Genomic DNA, 18866 nt, shown 5'->3' on the forward strand with positions numbered 1-18866 from the left:
ACACTGAGTTCAAGAAGAAGGGGACAGTCTGTAGTGTAGAACCAGGCTCTCCCAAGTGCTCCAGAACCTCTCCAGGAAAAGGCCCTGCCCCCAGAGGCAGCCAGTAGGTCCCAACAAATTCAGTGTGATTTTGTAGATTCCAACAATCTTGGAGTTGGGAGGGACTGACTTCAGAGCCCTCCTGTCCAATCATCCCTTTCTAGAGAGGAGGAAATGAGATGAAAGAAGGTATCCAAGGTCATGCAGTGAATGAATAGGGAAACTTAGATTAGAACCTAGGACTCCCCATTTCACCTGCTGGTGTCCTCACCCTCAGACTTGAATTTAACAGAAGCCTAAAAAATACAGCAAATATTACTTAGGTTGTGTTTCACTTAAATAACATTTAGATAATATATCATAGGCAACATTAATAACTTCAAGAACTTATTCATCTTTATTTAAGAATATAAATCCTTCCACATGCTTGTTTCTGAAGTTCCCCAATCCAAATATTCTCTTTCAAAAGCTCTTCTCAAAGACTACATTTTCCCCCTGAAAAGTCTTTTGACAATCTTCTGGATGCTTAAATGTCACAGAAGCACTAAATCTCTGAGTTGGAAAGGAATTCCCAAGGTACCCAATACCTTCCTAGCCCAGAATTCCTTCAATATTATCTTGGGGTCATCCAGCCTCTGCTGGGACACTTCCAAAGAGGGCCATCCACATGCAGGAAGGAGACCCTTCACTCAGAGACAACGCCAGTTGTTGACTTGCTCTCTCCTCTGGGGCCATACACAGCCAATGAAATCCCTCCTCCATGACTCCCCTCTAAGCAGCATACCTAAAGAGGTTTAAAAACACTTCCTGGGCTCATGGACCGTGTTGTTTCCATTTTAAATTAACTCACTTCTAACTTCTTTCATTATTCCTGGTTTTCATGAGAAGTCTGGTAGGAACACAACAATGGTTTGGGGGCACATTTCTTCCTTCTGGTCACTTACAAGGCTTATTGGCCGTCTGAATTTCCAGAATCGTGTGCTTGGGAAAAGCTGGTTTTTAATTCCTCCTTATTGGAGGCTTGTAGATTATTTTTACTTGTGGTGTTACTTGGTTTTTTAATTCTGAAAAGTTCTTTAACAGTTTCCTGATCAACAACAGGATTCTTTTCCTTTCTGATGGGTTGATGTCACCACAATAAATCTGCGATTGGATCTCCCTGACCTTCCCTCCGCATCCCTTGCTCTCCATCCCCCTCCTTCCAGATCCCTGTCAGCGCCCTCGTTTTCTAGGCTCCCACTGCACTGTTTGTCAAGTGATCTTCTTCCCAGCTTAACCTTGCTCAGGAGCGTATCCATTGGCAGCTCAGACATCACGTTTTTATTCTGCAGGTTACTGTCATTAATCTGTCATTATTTCTAACTAAGGGTTTCACCAGGTGTCATTCTCGTTCCAGTCCTTCCTGGGACTCACTGGCCACCCCAAGTTCCAGTTCTATTCATCCCACCTTTTCTGGAAAACTCAGCCTCAAATTCTTGTTCTCATGGGCCATATGGAGAGAAGGGCACACTCTAGACACACCTGTGTCTTCTGACCCACAGAGGGTCCTTTCCATTAGAGTTGTTCCATGGGTTTTTCCTGGCCACCTAAAATCATTTATCCTCCTGTCTAGACACAGAGCTTTTCCCTTGAAAGACAAAGTGTCCCCCTGTTGTCTTCTCTCTCTGATTTAATCAGGTGCTCAACTACAACCACCATAGCATGGGGCAGTGGAAGCACAAAGCAGGCTTTTGAAAAGCAGGATGAAAGCAGGTCAGCTCAAAGATTCCAATCTGGCCTAGACCCACAGATCTGAGGGAAATCAGCTCTTGGGTCTTTTACGTAATGAAGGCCCTCCTGGCATTAGCAGGGAATGTGGGCTGGCCACAGCTGTGCAGCCAGGAGAGGAGCTGAAGCACATCGCTCCCCACTCTGTTGGAAACAGTCTTGCTACAAACAGCATCTCCCCAGATACCCAGCAGTGGCCCCCAGAAAGATGGCGGCCTCCATGTATAACACAACATCAGGCACCAGTGAGGTCTCCTGAACAGCAACTGACTCTGGAGGGATGCTGGGACAAGAGGCCTGTTTGGGCAGGCAGGAGGAAGTAGGAACAAGACTTGTCAGTACAGCACTTCTCTCCCTCATTTCCATTAATTAAGCTTAATTTAGGGAGCAAGCATTTCAGCAGAAGTGCAGGTGTGCTCAGACAGAAGCAGCAGTGACCTACATTCAAAGTGAATTAAGCAGCTTAATTGACACATTTCTTTTCTTTTTTTTCCCCAAAGGTATGAATCAAATCTGCTTTTTCTATACTGAGACTTCACACACACATTCATTTCTGAGTCCCTTGTTTCTGTGATAGGAAGTGCCACCCCATTTGCCAAGGCCGGGGCTTTCAGAACCAGGAACAAGGAGTAATGGAGGGAGAGAAAGGAGAGAGGGAAAGGAGAGGAAGGAGGGAGGAAAGGAAAGATGGAAGAGAAAGGAGGAAATGAAGAAAGAAAGGGAGAAAAGGAACAGATGGACAGAGTGAAGGAGAGCAGGGAAGGACGACAGGAAGGAGGGAGGGAAAGAGATTGGAAAGAAAGAGGAAAGGAGAGAGGGAAGGAGGGAGGCTTCTTTGGAAAGGGAAGCCTAAGAGCTGGAGAGTCAGGTTGGCTCTGCAGGGGAACACCGGATTCAGGTAAGGACCCTCTGAATGAATCAATGAAATACTGCCTTGTGCTAGATGTCATGTTATGTGCTTAAAATAAAACTTAAAAAGCGACACAGTCCTGCCCTCAAGAAACTGATATTCTTTTGGAGTAGGGTGAATCAGTGAACACTTATTAAGTATGTACTAGGTGCCAAGCTCTGTGTAAGAGCCAGGAAGTCAAATCAAGCAGCCAATCAATTAACAAGCCTTTACTAAGCCCCTATGTGCCAAGCACTGTACTGAGCATTTGGGATAGAAACACAAAAGCCAGACAGGCTTCACCCTCAAGGAGCTTACATTCTAGGGAAGAAGACCTGGACTTGCTCACTTCCTCATCAATCAGGGATGCAGAGTTCCAAAGCTGATCAGGCAATGGCTGACTGCAGCAGAACTGAAGGGAGTCCATGAAGCTGGCTCGGAATCCCATCTCTGATCTAAGATACCCCTTAGCTGACTTTAGGGCTGGGTGGGATCAGGTAAGCCCTGGCTAGTGTAGAAGACTGAGCTGATCCATGAAGAGGCAGAGATGAGGAGGGAAAGAAAGGCCATAGAGAGAAGGTGGAATGTCAAAGTCAAGAAACCACAATGGGCCAAGTTGGGTGGGACACAGCGTATTCAACCGAGGGGAAGGAGCCAAGCGTAGAAAGTCCAGGCTGAGCGGAACTGGGAAGGAAAGTAAATGCCCGGCCCTGGCATTGGTATCACATTAACACTAGATCCTAAAGGTGGGAGGACATCACTGAAGCCTCGGGGCAGGACAAGGACATGGAGAGAAACATATTTTAGGATAGGAATTTGGCAGCTACATAGAGAATGAACTGGAAGAGAAAGGACTGAAGGTGAGCAGCTCGGTTAGGAGGCTGCTGTGCCAGTCTAGGCCAAGGCCTGAGCTGGGCCTGAACTGGGCTAACATCAGTGTTAGGAGGGAAAGGGACTGGCTCCCTGGAAAAAGTGCTCAGAGGAGGGAGGGGGAAAGAAAAAAGGATCTGTGGAGCCTCAAGGGAATCCTGACCAGGCTGGGGAGGTTAGGAAGGGAAAGAAACAATTAACAAGTATTTATTTACTGCTTATAGAATGTGTGTGTGTGTGGGGGGGGGGCTTGAACTAGGCCTTAGGGGTACAAGTACCAAGAAGGAAAAGAACCTTACTCAGAAACTGCAAAAGTTTGCAAGAACATGATGCCAAGAAGGGGAAGAAGGGCCAGTCACACAACCTGGAAAGCAATGGGGGTGGGACTTGTGGGGGAGAAAAGAGATGCCTGGGCTCACAGGAAAGGAAAGGCCCAAAGGTGTGGCTGACTGGGTTAGGGCTGAAGATCCCTTCTGGAGAAGAGGAGGAAACAGGACTGGATGGCAGGTCGGTGCCAGTTGGTAAATGTCCTTGAAAGTCAGCCAAAGGTTGATTATGTCTCGAGCAAAAGGAAAGCAGGGTTTAAGGAAGATTAGTCTATAGCAGAATTCAGGATCACTGGTGAGATAGAGAACCTGGGTGCAGGGGTCCTGCTACTAGGCCACTGCGGTCCTCCAGGTGTGAGGTGATGAGGGCCTCAGGGAGAGTGGCAGTAGGTGGGCTTGAGATAGAAAAGGGCTGCTGAGACATTTTGAAGGATGAAGACATTTGCTGGTGTAAGATGGAAACTGCTCAGTCAAAATCTTGCAAAGGGAAATAAGAACTTCCTCTCTAACCAAACTCTGACTGTGGACTGTGGGCAGAGCCTGACCTTACAAACCCCTGCTGGAGGATCTCAGAAGCCCTTTGGTCACTAACCCAGAGAGCAGCCCAGAAGGAGCAGGGGCCTCCTAGGCCACCTCACCCAAACCGATAAAGACTCTCTTGCTGGGCTTCCCTGGCAAGCATCTATGAGGTCAGTGCTTACAGACCTCAGGGTAGGGGGCGCCCACAGCACCCCCCAGAAGCCCCTTTCCCTTTGGATTGCTCTCATTGTGAGAATGATTTTCCTTACAGACATCAGAATCTGCCCCTGTCGACTTCCTAACACCATCTCTGCCCTTTCACTGCATAGAGCACTACACATTTATCTTTCAGCTCTTCAAATACTTGGAGAGAACTCATCATGCCCACAGCTAGCATGATGGCATGATGGGCTGAGTGCCGGCCCTAGAGGCAGGAACACCTGAGCACAAATGGGACCAAAGACACTGACTAGCCATTGGTATGACCCTGGGAAAGTCACTAAAACTCTGCCTGCCTCAGCTTCCTCTACTGCAGAATGGGTTAATAATAGTCCCTACCTCCCAGATGAGCATGGAGGGAGCTAATAACTGTAGAGTGCTTGGGAACCTCAGGGCACGACAGAAGTGCTTGCTGTTACTAGGTACAAATCTGCTGGCCTCGATTTCAGTCATTGATAGGAAGGTCAAAAAAAAAGAAAATGAAAGCCAGAAGTATAGCAGATCCCTGGGCCACTCTGCACTCGAAAGCTGGCACTCCCACATCGACCTCCCTGTCTTGCCCCCCTCTCGTCATCTCTTCTACTAGAAAAGCATGAGTGGCTTTGGCAAACATGGCAAACCAGAGCAGTAACCATCCTCTGATCTGATCCCAGGGCACAGGGGACACTGGGGGAGCCTGGGCTGCCCTGTTCTTCAGGAAGGTGGCCACACACCTCAGCAATCTCTGCTTCTCCTTCTCTTCTAGAGAGAGAGGCATGTTCTTTACATGGCCCTTTAGTAATCGGTTTTAGAACAAAGGCTATTCTCTGTCTCAATTTCTCTGTCTCTGTCTCTCAAAGACTCTCCCCCACCCAAAGGGTCTGTGGTTATATGGAGCGGGGGGGGGGGGGGAGGAGACCATGAACTTGGTTTTTATAATATTTTAATCTAATTGATTTCCTTTGAAATCTTGTGTATTTTAGTTTATGCATTTAAAATCATGATTCTGAGAAGGGGCTCACTGGCTAGACCAGCCTGCCAAAGGTGTACACAATACAAAAAAGGGCCCAGGGCCTCAGTTTGTTTCTACAGATTCTGAAAGCTAATAAAGGGAACCCACCAAAGGACACATGCCTATAAGAGCATTTGATTAGGAAAGGTGGGCAAGTAAAGATGCCAAGGTCATGAGATACAACACTCCCTTAGCAGAGGAGGACGCTGGAGAGATGCTTTGGTTGGGGAAGGAACAGAGCCAGAGGCTATACTCAGCCTACAATTCCAATCTATGGAGAATACAAGGGAGGAGAAATGACTGTTGGCCTTCCACATTCCAACTCCAACCATACAAATTCTGCCTTCCCCTTTTGATCGCCGAAGGAAAGAAGAAACACAGATGAGAAGAGAGAAAGGAAGGGTGAATGAAGAGAAAAGAGGAGCTGAGGGGGAACCTGGCTCATGGGAAGAACCCTGGGTTTGGATTTAAGAAGAACTGACTGAGGCCTGGGCCCAGCTCTCATGGCGAGAGTACGCGCTTTCTCTGCATCTCAGTTTCCTCGGCTGAAAAATGGAGGCAAGGTGCATTTTGGATGGCAAAGATCCATTACAGAAGTACTCTTGCTGTCGTTTTGCAGATGAGGAGACTGATGGTCTTACAGCTGGTGAGCGCCAGGAGCACATGCCTGTCTTCCTGACTCCAAGTTGGGCCTTCATCTGTTTTGCCACCTCGCTGCCTTGGGTACAGAGCAGCCCCTAGAAAAACAGCCAGTTCATGAATGTGAAGCTCTAGGAGTCTTTACAATCTCAGCAGGAAGATCAGAGGTCGTCAGTAAGGTGTGTGTGTGTGTGTGTGTGTGTGTCTGTGTGTGTGTGTGTCTGTATGTGTCTCTGTGTGTCTGTGTATGTGTGTGTGTGTGATTAATGAACCAGCAACAAGCATCTGCCACAAGCCAGGAATGACGCTCAGCTCCTGACATTCAGAGAATGAAGCCACTTTACTCTCGAGGAGACTTTCTCAGAGGCTCTGGATGGGACAGTCAAGGGCTTCTCTCCTTCCGGGTGGCTGGGAGGGACGCTGGCAACAGCAATGGCGGCCACAGGGCTAAGCTGCTCCCTTTTGCAGGTGTGCTGTGTCAGCCAAGGCTTGAGCATCCCTCCAGGACTTGTGAACAGGCAGGTTCCTTCTGTGCTGCTGGGCTGGGAGGGAAGCTGCTGGGTGCTGGCCTCATTGCCTGTGGAGCCAATGATCTGGCTCCATTTCTGTGAGTTTAAAAGGAGTTTTGGAAAACCCCTTTGGGTACAAACCACCATGTGTAATCCCTCGCATCCCAAGGCCGGTGAGATCCACAGGGCTGGTGGAGGTGATGGCTGGAACTTGGAGCCACAATACCCAAAGAAACAGAACAAGTCTAAAAGACGTCTGCTCACTTTATTTAACCCACACTCTGAACTTCCATCATGCCTAGAGTAAAGTTAGCCCATTCCAATGTGTCTGGCTGGCCACTAGTGCCAGGCTTGCTTGGGCCAGCTGAGATATAGAGTGACCCCTTTTCACTACATTCCTGGGGAGACAGCCAGAAAAAGGAGAAAAGCTGTTGGGGAGAGGGCTGCCACCCACCTGCCATTTGACTGGCCTGGCCAGTAATTCATTTGGCAAGTAGTAGGCACTTAATCCATGTTTGCTGATTGACTATTGATTGATTGATCCCAGAAGCAGGGATGTGTCTGTTTTTCTGTTGCTGCTTTTTAGTCTTAATTTTAGTAAGCCAAGTTGAAAAACAGTGTGGCCTGGTGGATAGAGGGACTGGTGCCACAGTCAGGAAGCCCTTGCTCATGTCCTGCTTCTTATTATGTATACTGGCTGTGTTACTCTGGGCAAGTCACTTATGCCTCTCTTTATGTCCCCAGGCAAGCCTCTGAGACTTCAAGTTAAGGAAGGGCTCCCCATGTGCACTGGTAGAAGGGATTTCTAGAACACAAGTTCCCTACACTGATGAACTCAGAAATCTGGACCAAATTCAATTCTAGTTGGAGGACTTTGGGGTAGTAGCTAAAAAAGAGGGAATCTGGAAGTTCTATTCAGGAGATGGTAGTGCCCACAGCAGAGAGCTATGCTTCCATGAGACAGATCAAGGTGGCCAAACCCAACCTTCCGGGCCTAATAGTCTATGAGCTCATCTTGGCCTAGGCTCTACATGAGTGATGCAAAGATGTCTCACTTTGGCAAATTCTAGGCTTCCCCCCCTGAATGAGGGTTCACAGCAAGACTCTGGGGATATATCTGAAGGTATAATCAGAGGGGAAGGAAGGAGAGGAAGGAAGAAGAGGAGAAGGAAATATGGGAAGGAAAGGTAAAGGGACATGTTGGGCTGCCAGGGCTGGAAGCTGCCAGAGGACAAGCAGCAGAGGATTTGTACTTTATGTATCTAGGTTTATATGGAGTCTGCTTTTCATTCTTCCCATGAAGTTTTTATTAATTTTCCAGTGCATTTCAGTTATACCCATGTCACAATCTGGTTCCCAACTACCTTTCTAGTTATCATAATTACTGTTCATTCTTGTTCCATTCTAGGCAAAATGACCAACATGACATTTCATCTCCCCCCTCTGTACAGCCTCCCATCGGTAACACCATCTCTACTCACCTCCATCTCATGGAATCTCTAGATTCCTTCAAAGAACAACCAAGCACAACCAAGGTGTCACCTCCTACTAGGAGACTCTCTTGACTCTCTCCATCTCCAATTGTTAGTTCTTTCTCCTGCTTGAAATTATTTTGCATTACTTTGCATATATTTTGTATTGACATATACCTAAATGTTGTAGTTCCCTAGTAGAAAGTAAGCTCCTTGAGGGCAGGGACTGTTTCATTTCAGTGCCTGGCACCTGTTAAGGATTTGTTCTGTGAAGTTTGGATTCAGTCAAAGGGCCACACTTGAGGACCTAGAGGGCCACCTGCTCCCTATCCCTGGCCTAGCACACATTAACTGTTTCATAAACATTTACTGAATTAAACTGATGCTCTTCCTCTTGAAAAGAACAAACCAAACAAAAAACAAGGAGTCGCGTGAGGGAGCTTCTCGAGCAGAGGGAGGATGGGAAGTTGGAGGGGAACTTTCACTGTGTGAGATGAAAGGTAAAGGTGAAGGTTCTGTCTCCAGGTCTAGATGAAAACACATCAGTGTGAAATGATAAGGAAGGCTTCCTTTAACACAGACCATGGTAACCAGGCCAGCAATGAAGGCTCTGAAAGAGTAAGTGTCCTCTCTGTCTGCACTGGAGACTGCAGAGAAAATCACCCCAAGATACAGTTCCACCCCATAATAGTTCCAGAATACCAACCAAGAAGACCAGGAAAGCAGACAGGAGTGCCGAAGCCCACAGCTTGGGGGCCTTTGGCTGGGTCAGGGAGGAGTGTGTCCAGTTTACTGTCACCCCAAAATAGTTCCAGGGAGGAAACAGAACAGTCTGGGTCCCCTCACCGTACACATATACAACAACTCCTCTCATCTATGGCGGACAACCATCTGGGTATGTTAGAGTGAGGATTCCTTTTGTGTAGGGGCTAGCCTTGATGGCTGCCAAGTCTCAAGCACTATGGTTCTGTTTCATTGACCTTGCTTTGTAAGCCCTCACCCCACCCATTCACCTCATCCTTCTTTGACTTTGGGTCTATTCATTCAAGAACCCCACCACATTCTAGACCTGTAATTCATGATTTCCTCTGACCTTGGAATAGTTTATCAGTTGCTTGCAAATTCCTGGAACAGAGTATTCTGGTCCCTCCTGTCACTTGTTCCCCTCCTCCCCCCTTCACCTTCTCCCACACAACACAGATATTTTGGTATTTGTAAATTTTATATCCAATTTACAAAGTGTTTTACTTGCATTATTCCATTTCATCCTCATAAGAGTGGTAAATATTAATGCATCATTATTTATACTTTACCAGTGAGGAAACTGAGGTATAGAAAAGTTAAGGAACATTCCTGAGGTCACACAGCTAGGAATTGGCAGAGTTGGGATTTGAACCCAGGATTCCAAAGCAGATGTTCTTTCCACAAAGCCCTTGGTTGCATTCCCACAGAGCAAACATCACAGGGGTGTTGGAAGGGGATTCTTAGGTTGAAGTTGTGCTAGAGAGTTACCAAAGACCATTCTAGATCTGGGAGATGGGTGTGTGTGACATAGCTACCCAAGGGAATCACAAAGGATAAGAAACAAAAAGAATATCACTGAGAATAAATGTCATGGTCTTATGAGAATAATACAAGTTCCTTTGGGGGAAGAAAAAAAGCTTGGGGTTTAATGTATTAGAAGCTTAAACAAAAAAGAAAAGGTGAGGTGGCCACCAAAAGCTGATGAGGTTTTCCTTCTTCATTTTGATGATCTCAGCAGTGGAGGTACACACTTGTCCCTTGTGATTGTTTCACTCTGCCATCTTCCCAGAAATGAAGATGAAAACCCATCCATCCCTTCTCATCCCAACAAAACTTCCACAAGGGGTTCACCCAACATATGGGTACTTCTCCTAGATTTCTTGACATCACCTAACTACCAAGGAGGGAGTCTCTCATAGCTGGAGTCTTCCACCAGAGACCAGATGACTATTTGTCAAGGATGCTTTCAAGGAATTGGCAGAGTTGGGATTTGAACCCAATTTCAAGGTCATTCATTCTCAGGTACAGGTAGGCATGGGTAAGTTCTGTGGGCCTTTCCAATTCTGAGATCCATAATTCCAGGATCATAGATACAGAACAAGTGGGTGGGGAATACCTCAGGGGCTATCTATTCTAACTCCCTTATAGGGAAGATGAGGAAACTGAGGGTCAGACAGGGGAAGTGATATTCCTGAGGTCACACAAGTACTAAATGTCAGAAGCTCTGAGGAAAGCCAGGTCCTCAGGAGAGTCAGTGTTCTTTCTCTCTCACAGGCTGCTTTTAAATTCAATTAAACTTAAATTTGAACTTCAAGTCATGAATTTGTTTTAAAAATTATTTTGTCCAGCTTCTCAGTTCTAAAGCTACTAAAAAATGGGGGGAGTTTTTTTTTTCCTGGCTCTTTTTCTTTCACTGAGTTCTCTTGCCCAGGGTCTCCATTTATTGTTGTTGCCCATTGGGATAGCAAGGAATTTTTCTAAATTGAATTTCAGAGATTTTTCTTCCTCATAAAGTTCCTTGGAGATCCATTTGAAGGTACAGCAATAACCACCGAAAACCTTAACCTAATGACAACAGGGCAAGATGGACTTGGAAGGAAACAAGGGTCTCTTTAGTTGAGAAAAGGACTAAAGCTGGAGAGGCCAACAGATTTCAAGTTTTACACAGGACTCATATCAGAAATGATAAAAACAGAAACAAGAAAACTAAAGCTTTTAAAAAAAGATGAGCAAAATGAGGAAATCCAGCACACGGCAAAAATGTTCTATAGTAAGAGAAGCAAGAAAAACATCTCAAAAAAGGCCAACTCAAGCAGGGTAGGCAGTCACATTAGTCACAATATATGAAATCTCAAAATCTCAAAAGATGAAGTTAAATGGACAAGAGAATTGTTCATGAAATTAAATGAAGAGATGAAATTAGCAAAAAAAAAAAAAAAAAGAGGAATCAAGAGAGAAACTGGGTGTAAAGCCAAGGAGTCTCACGAGAAGATGACCAAACTCAGCAACAGTACAGAAAACAGCATAGAAGTTTGATGTGGATTCATAGACAGAACAACAAATGGCAGAGTGGAAATAGGGGGAAAGCTCATCAAATAATTCAACTAAAAAAAATTGGTAGTAATGTAGATCAATGATGGATTTAGAGGACAGATGGGGGGTGGGGAACCTTGGAAGATGATTTAATTTACCACACTGTTATTAAGTCTCTACTATCTGCCCAACATTAGGGGGACTTAGAGACAAAAATGAAGAGTCCTTGCCATCCAGTAGCTGACAATCCAGGGAGAGGCAAGAGGAACAGAACACAGGCACAGGTAAGTATAGCACAAGGCAGTTTCAAGAAGGGAGGGAACACCAACAAAGGTAAATCAGGGAAACAGAGATAAAAGCTTAAGAAAGGGGATGATACCCAAGGCGTGACTGAAGAGATTCAGATTCTGAGGAGCAGGGAAGAACAAGGCATCCCCTTCTGAGAAGAAGGGTCACCTTTGCAGATGCCCAGAAGCAGATGGGATGGAATGTCAAGTTTGGGAAATAGTCAGTTTAAGGAGTGCATGAACAGGAAATAATACAAGCAATGGTTACAATAGTATCTCTAATATAATTGGGAAATTGTGGGGTTTCAACCAGAAAGGGGAAGGTTCCCATGGAAATGCAAAAATTTCCTTCTAGATAGAATCTGACAGACAGTCCTGGAACAAATAATTATTATAATTTTTTCATCATCTGTTCAGCTATTTATAAGGTTAATTTATAAGAGTGATTGCTTTTTAACCAGTTATGGATTCTTCCCCCTCTCCCACCCTCTATTTTCTATAAATACATTTCAGAAGGCTCTTCTATTGATTTGTGTTGATCTGAAGTTAAAGAGCGACTTCTATCACCCAAGTACAAATATTATGAAATGTAAAATGAAGAAGGTGGGACCTAAGGTCCCGCCCACTTGAAAGTTGTACAGTTCGATGATTCCATATGCATCTATCCATCAGCTGCTGTGCACCACCTGGCTGTTAAAGTCTGAGTGTCACACACTCCTGGGGCTCATCCCAATGGGACCTGCCTACAATGTACTATTACACTGCAATGACTTCACTGTAGAAACCCATGACCCTCCAAACCAGGCCAATCGATCATTCCACAAGCATATGTTAAGAACATATGTGGGGACGCAGGCCGGGAAGCCGTGGCGGCGGCGCGGCGGACACAGGCCTGGAAGGGGCCTGATCAACTCGGAGGGCAAGTCTTCCCACCAACCACAAGGTCCACTACCAGGCCTATCACCAAAGGGCTGGGACTGGAAAGAGCAAGGTAAGAAGCAAATACAGGGGCCCCTGTACTGGACAGCAAACACTCCTGGGGCTACCACTTCATAGCCCAGAAATCTTTTTTAAAAAAAGCCCCTTTCAGGACCTCCAAAGACGAGGATGACAGAGTGAACCCCACTTGCTCCAAACCCCACCTCTGACCCTGAAAATATAGTAACTATTGCCCAGGGCAAAACCCTCTACAGTAAAGGCTTGGGATCCTAGAGGAAGGGCGTGGTTAGGACCCTGCCTCAAAATGGGTAGAAAGCAGACTACAAAGACAAAGACTCTGGAGTCCTACTATCCTCAGAGGGAGGAACCAACCCCAGAGGGAGACAATGTGGACTCCACACCCACAGTTGAAACTTCAACAGGGAATGGATCCCAAGCACAGAAGGCTCTCCTAGATGGGATCAAAAGGAACTTTGAAAACAAAATGAGAGAGATAGAAGACAAAATGAATAATTCTCTCAAAACGAAAATAGCAGAATTAGAAAAACATTATAATGAGGAAAACATCTCTCTAAAAAGAAAAGTGTATGATATGGAAAAGGAGCTTCAAAAATTAACCAAGGAAAATGATTTGCTAAAAACCAGAATTAAACAAATGGAAACAAATAACTCTATGAGGAACCAAGAATTAGCCAAGCAAAACAACAAAAATGAAAAATTAGAAAAAGAGGTAAAATACCTCAAAGAAAAAATAACTGACCTGGAAAACAGATCCAGGAGAGATAATCTGAGAATAATAGGCCTACCAGAAAATTATGATGAAAAAATGAGCCTGGACGACATTCTCCAAGAGCTCGTTAAGGAAAACTGCCCTGAGATACTAGAATCTGAGGGGAAAATAGAAATCAAGAGAATCCACCGGACACCTGCTGTAAGAGATTCCAAACTGAAAAATCCTCGAAATGTTGTGGCCAAACTCCAGAACTACCAGATAAAAGAGAAAATACTTCAAGCGGCCAGAAAGAAACAATTCAAATATCAAGGGTCCACAGTGAGGATTGCACAGGATTTGTCAGCCTCTACACTGAAATATTGGAGGCAGTGGAATACAATTTTCAGGAAGGCAAAAGAGCTCGGATTACAACCAAGGATCACATACCCAGTGAGACTGAGCATATTCTTCCAGGCAAAGAGATGGTCATTCAATGATAAAACAGAGTTCCAGACCTTCTTGATAAAAAAGCCAGAACTCAATGGAAAATTCAACCTCCAATTATGAGATTCAACGGTGACTTAGAAAGGTAAACAAAGAGAACACACACACACACACCCTGCTATTTGGTAAGAGCAAACTGGTTATAGACAAGTAGAGGATATGACTATAAAATACACAAAATGACGATTTTTAAAAAATCTTCTTAAGGGCTACAAAGGGACTGGGTGAAGTGGAAAAGGGTAAATTATGCCACTCATAGAGGCATAAAAACTGTATAGCAGAGGAAAAAAAGGGAGGGTGTTGGGAAGCATATGAGCTTTTCCCTCATTGGTTCTGGTACAAGAAGGGAATAACAACCAGTTAAGCATAGGACGCTATAGAGAAGGAACGCAAAAAGAATCATTTTAGAGGGAAAGAGAGGAGGGAGAGGAGCTTCGCATGAGATCTGTTCCTGTCATTCTTGATGCGAAGAAAAAATAGCATACTTCATTAAGTATAACAATATCCTACAGGCAGTAGGAGGCGGAAAGGGTTACAAAAGGGGGGTGGGAGTGGTTTGTAGGAAGGGAAGTAGTAAGGGGAAAAGGAGAGAAAAAGGAGGGGGGCCGAAAAGAGAACACTGAGGGAGGCGGTGGTCAAAAGGAAAACTATTAAGGGGGGGAAGGGAGAAGGGAGGGAAAATATGAACATTAACAGGGGCAGGAATAGGATGAGGGGAAAGAAACAGATAACAATCATAACTGTAAATGTGAATGGAATAAAAAATATATATTTTCTCCTATAAAACGGAGACGGATAGCAGAATGGATTAGAAATCATAATCCTACAATATGCTGTTTACAAGAAACACATCTGAAACAGGGATACACACAAGGTAAAGGTAAAAGGTTGGAGTAAAATATATCATGCCTCAGCTAAAGTAAAAAAAAGCAGGGGTAGCAATCCTTATCTCAGATAAAGCAAAAGCAAAAATTGACCTAATTAAAAGAGATAAGGAAGGAAACTATATCCTGTTAAAAGGCACCATCGAGAATGAAGCAATATCACTATTTAACATATATGCACTAAGTGGTGTAGCATCTAAATTCCTAGAGGAGAAGGTAAAGGAATTAGAGGAAGAAATAGATAGCAAAACTATACTAGTGGGAGACCTTAATCTCCCCCTCTCTGAACTTGATAAATCCAACCTCAAAATAAAGAAGAAAGAAGTTAAGGAAGTGAACAGGATTTTAGAGAGGATAGATATGATAGATCTCTGGAGAAAACTGAATGGGGATAAAAAGGAATTTACTTTCTTCTCAGCGGTTCATGGAACATACTCAAAAATTGACCATGTTCTAGGGCATAAAAATCTCACAATTCTATGCAGTAAGGCAGAAATATTAAATGCATTGTTCTCAGATCATGATGCAATAAAAATTATATGCAATAAAGGGCCAGGGAAAGACAGACTAAAAACTAACTGGAAATTAAACAATTTAATCCTAAAGAATGAGTGGGTCAAACAAGAAATTATAGAAACAATCAGTAATTTCATTCAAGAGAATGATAATAATGAGACAACATACCCAAATCTGTGGGATGCATTAAAGGCAGTTCTTAGGGGAAGTTTTATATCCCTGAGTGCATACGTGATTAAATTAGAGAAAAGGGAGCTCAACAAATTGGGCATGCAATTAAAAAACCTAGAAAAAGAACAAATTCAAAATCCCCAATTAAATACAAAACTAGAAATATTGAAGACTAAAGGAGAGATTAATAAAATCGAAATTAAGAAAACTATTGAACTAATAAATAAAACCAAGAGCTGGTTTTATGAAAAAACCAACAAAATTGATAGACCCTTAGTCAATATGATAAAAAAAAAAAGAAAGAAGAAAACCAAATTATGAGTATCAAAAATGAAAAGGGTGAATCTACCTCCAATGAAGAGGAAATCAAAACAATAATTAGGAATTATTTTTCCCAATTGTATGCACATAAATTTGACAATCTTAGGGAAATGGATGAATATTTAGAAACATACAAGTTGCCCAGATTAACTGAAGAGGAAGTAAATTACTTAAATAATCCCATCTCAGAAAAAGAAATTGAACAAGCCATCAGTCACCTCCCTAGGAAAAAATCTCCAGGGCCAGATGGATTCACTAGTGAATTCTATCAAACATTTAAAGAACAATTGATTCCAATACTCTACAAACTATTTGGGAAAATTAGTGAAGGAGTCCTACCAAATTCTTTTTATGACACAAATATGGTACTGATACCTAAATCAGGAAGAGATAAAACAGAGAAAGAAAATTATAGACCAATCTCCCTCATGAATATAGATGCAAAAATTCTAAATAAAATACTAGCCAAAAGACTACAGAAACTTATCTCAAGAATAATACACTTAGATCAGGTAGAATTTATTCCAGGAATGCAAGGATGGTTTAATATTAGGAAAACCATCAGTATAATTGAGCATATCAACAATAAAACTAGCAGAAACCACATGATCATCTCAATAGATGCAGAAAAGGCTTTTGACAAAATACAACATCCATTCCTATTAAAAACATTAGAAAGTATAGGAATAAATGGAGCCTTCCTTAAAATAATAGGTAGCATTTATTTAAAGCCATCAGCAAGTATTATATGTAATGGGGAGAAGCTGGAAGCATTTCCCATAAGATCAGGGGTGAAACAAGGGTGTCCATTATCACCCCTCTTATTCAATCTGGTACTAGAAATGTTAGCAGTAGCAATTAGAGAAGAAAAAGAAATCAAAGGAATCAAGTTAGGCAAAGAAGAGACCAAGCTATCACTCTTTGCAGATGATATGATGATATACTTAGAGAATCCTAGAGAATCAAGTAAAAAACTGCTTGAGACAATAAATAAATTTGGCAAAGTTGCAGGATATAAAATAAACCCACATAAATCCTCAGCATTCCTATATATTTCCAATGAAATTCAACAGCAAGAAGTAGAAAGAGAAATCCCATTTAAAGTTACTGTAGACATTATAAAATATTTGGGAATCTACCTGCCAAAACAAACCCAGGACCTGTATGATCATAACTACAAAACACTTTTCACACAAATAAAGTCAGATCTAACTAATTGGAAAAATATCAATTGCTCATGGCTGGGTCGAGCTAATATAATAAAAATGACAATTTTACCTAAATTAAATTACATATTTAGTGCCATACCAATTAATTTACCAAAAAAACTACTTTATAGAGTTAGAAAAAATAGTAAGAAAATTCATCTGGAAGAATAAATGGTCCAAAATATCAAGGGAATTAATGAAAAGAAATGCTAGGGAAGGTGGACTAGCTTTACCAGATTTCAATCTGCACTATAAAGCAGCAGTCATCAAAACTACTTGGTACTGGCTGAGGAATAGAGGAGTGGATCAATGGAATAGATTAGGCACACGAGATTCAGAAGTCAACGACTACAGTAATGTATTGTTTGATAAACCCCCAGACCCTGGTTTTTGGGATAAGAACTCACTATTTGACAAAAACTGCTGGGAAAACTGGAATATAGTATGGCAGAAACTGGACATAGACCATTATCTAACACCATATACCAAAATCAAGTCTAAATGGGTTCATAATCTAGGTATAAAGGTTGATACTGTAAGCAGTCTGCTAAAACAAGGAATAGTTTACCTATCAGACTTGTGGAGAGGGAATGACTTTATGACTAAACAGGAATTAGAGAACATTATAAAATGTAAAATGGATAATTTTGACTACATGAAATTGAAAAGTTTCTGTACAAATAAAGCCAATGTAACCAAGATTAAGAGGGATGTGGGAAATTGGGAAAGAATCTTTACAACCTATGTCTCTGACAAAGGACTCATCTCTAAAATATACAGAGAATTGAGTCAAATTTATAAGAATACAAGTCATTCCCCAATTGATAAATGGTCAAAGGATATGAACAGGCAGTTTTCAGAGAAAGAAATTAAAGCTATCTATAAGCACATGAAGAAATGCTCTAATTCACTATTGATTAGAGAAATGCAAATCAAAACAACTCTGAGGTACCACATCTCACCAGTCAGATTGGCTAAGATGACAAAATAGGAAAATGACAAATGCTGGAGAGGATGTGGGCAAACTGGAACACTAATGCATTGTTGGTGGAGTTGTGAACTGATCCAGCCTTTCTGGGGAGCAATCTGGAATTATGCCCAAAGGACTATAAATACTTTCATACCCTTTGATCCAGCAATACCACTCCTAGGGTTATATCCCAAAGAGATCATAGAAATGGGAGAAAGACCCATATGTACAAAAATGTTTATAGCAGCTCTTTTTGTGGTGGCAAAGAATTGGAAATTTAAGGGAGTGCCCATCAATTGGGGAATGGCTGAACAAGTTGTGGTATATGCATGTTATGGAATACTATTGCGCTATAAGAAACGGGGAGCAAGCAGTCTTCATATTTACCTGGAGAGGCTTAAAAGAACTGATGCTGAGTGAGAAGAGTAGAACCAGGAGAAATTTGTACACAATTACAGACACAACGTATGTGTGATGACCAACTTTGACGGACTGGACTCTTCTCAGCAATGCAGGGATATAAGTCAATCCCAAAAGACGCATGATGGAGAGAAAAACGTGCATCCAGAGAAAGAACTAGAAAGAACTAAGTTTATATCCAGGTGGAAGCAAAATACCTGATCTTTTTCTTTCTCTTATTTGATTTTATGTCCTCTTTACCATTTTTCATTCCAGCTGGTACAATCCGTCCTTATAACCTGACCAATGTATAATGTGAAAGTATTTACAGATCCTATACTTGACTATAAGCTGCCATGGGGGGGAGGGGAGGGAGGGGGACAAAATGTGAAATTCAAGGAATTGTGGAATTGAATCCTGTAAACTAAAAGGAAACAAACAAATTAATAAATTAAAGAATTAAAAAAAAAAGAACATATGTGCTGGGTACTGGGAATATAAAGGCAAAAATGAATAAGTCCCTGCCCTCAAGGAGCTAATATTTTTATTTGGGAAACAAATACATAAATTAGCGTATCAATCCACCAATAAACATTTATTAAACACCTTCTATGTGCCAGTCACCGTACAAGACAGATTATATGGTGGAAGGCTGTGG

General features: G+C 42.7%; 2 protein-coding genes and 1 long non-coding RNA gene across 3 annotated transcripts in view; 2 read left to right on the forward strand and 1 right to left on the reverse strand.

Moving 5' to 3' along the window:
* CACNA1D (calcium voltage-gated channel subunit alpha1 D) overlaps positions 1-18866 on the reverse strand; it is a 368515-nt gene that overhangs the window by 250735 nt on the left and 98914 nt on the right. The gene's annotated exons all lie outside the window — the stretch shown is intronic.
* The window catches only part of TKT (transketolase), a 495005-nt gene that overhangs the window by 141720 nt on the left and 334419 nt on the right, over positions 1-18866 (forward strand). The gene's annotated exons all lie outside the window — the stretch shown is intronic.
* On the forward strand, positions 1533-13199 carry LOC138158466 (uncharacterized). The gene is made up of 3 exons (XR_011167656.1): positions 1533-2704; positions 11495-11581; positions 12098-13199. It is a non-coding gene; the product is annotated as an uncharacterized lncRNA (long non-coding RNA).

Source organism: Petaurus breviceps, unplaced genomic scaffold (genome assembly GCF_028583685.1).
Source record: "Petaurus breviceps papuanus isolate PSGF00001 unplaced genomic scaffold, PetGlider_PUasm1.0 174, whole genome shotgun sequence".
NCBI classification, from domain to species: Eukaryota; Metazoa; Chordata; class Mammalia; order Diprotodontia; family Petauridae; genus Petaurus; species Petaurus breviceps.